A 1,117-nucleotide genomic window follows, 5' to 3' on the forward strand; every position below is an offset into this window, starting at 1 on the left:
CGTATCATTTTGTCTCGTTAATTAAATGTTATATGTTGCAATAAAATATATGTTCTTTTCGCAATTTACAAAATACAATAGTATATGTTATATGTTGCAAGAAATTATATATTCGTTTTACAATTGGCGTAATTTAAAGATTTGATTTCATTTCTTTTTTAATACATGCATACGTACTACTGAGGGGTAATTTATAATAAAAAATTAACAACATTACCACTTGAACCATATTATTTATGTAACGGTATTTTTTTAGTTTATGTAAAGTACAGTTTTTTATGGAAGGTACATGAACACTTGGCGCCTTTTTTTTACCTTTTTTTAAAAAGGTAATTTTGTTAAGATATCACACATTTTGTAGTGTTAAACTCTTATATTTTTATATGATTAATAATATATCTCTTCACACGTGTGCGTATTACTAGAACATATTATTTATTATCAACATTTTCTAAAAATAATGTAGAAATGTTTTTAGCAGCTCTAGGCCATTGTTTTTTTTGTAACTCGTATATCATCAGCTTCAATTCAAGGTGAACCTTCTCTATACATACTTATAAAATGATCGTTTTCGATACATGAACCATAGTGAAATATAGCATTCATAACTTTATACGGCTGTTCAGCTATTAGTATTGCACTTGTTGAAAGAGCACATAAATTAATTTTTTTTGGCACCTTCACTAATGTTCCATTTTGGTATGAAAATGAAATTAAATGGATAATTATCTGTTTCGTTATCTCTCAATATTATTTCATTTTTAAATAATATATCATTTCTCTCACAACGTTCACATAATTTATTATTTTATTTAGACCAATGTAAAAATCAAGTATTTAGTAAATTGTTAAGATTAAAACTTTTTTTGTTCGAATTGTTAACAAAAATTGAGAAAATAAAATTATTATTAGTAGTAACTTTTGTATCACCACATGTTATGCATCGACAAGTAGAAATAATTTGAAACATTTAGTTTATCAGAATTAAATAATTATTTTCTAATAATAATTAAATGAAATAAATATTGTAATGTAGCATTAGCATAGCATGAAACTTTGTCAGTATTTTGAAAACCACGTATAACCCAAGAAGTAATACTTTGTCGAACTTTTTGAT

The 1,117-nt window shown here is 24.7% G+C and overlaps 1 protein-coding gene across 1 annotated transcript in view; it reads right to left on the reverse strand.

The window, feature by feature from the left end:
• The window catches only part of LOC108770715 (probable multidrug resistance-associated protein lethal(2)03659), a 45,250-nt gene that overhangs the window by 12,819 nt on the left and 31,314 nt on the right, over positions 1-1,117 (reverse strand).

Source organism: Trachymyrmex cornetzi, unplaced genomic scaffold (genome assembly GCF_001594075.2).
Source record: "Trachymyrmex cornetzi isolate Tcor2-1 unplaced genomic scaffold, Tcor1.1 scaffold131, whole genome shotgun sequence".
Classification (NCBI taxonomy): Eukaryota; Metazoa; Arthropoda; class Insecta; order Hymenoptera; family Formicidae; genus Trachymyrmex; species Trachymyrmex cornetzi.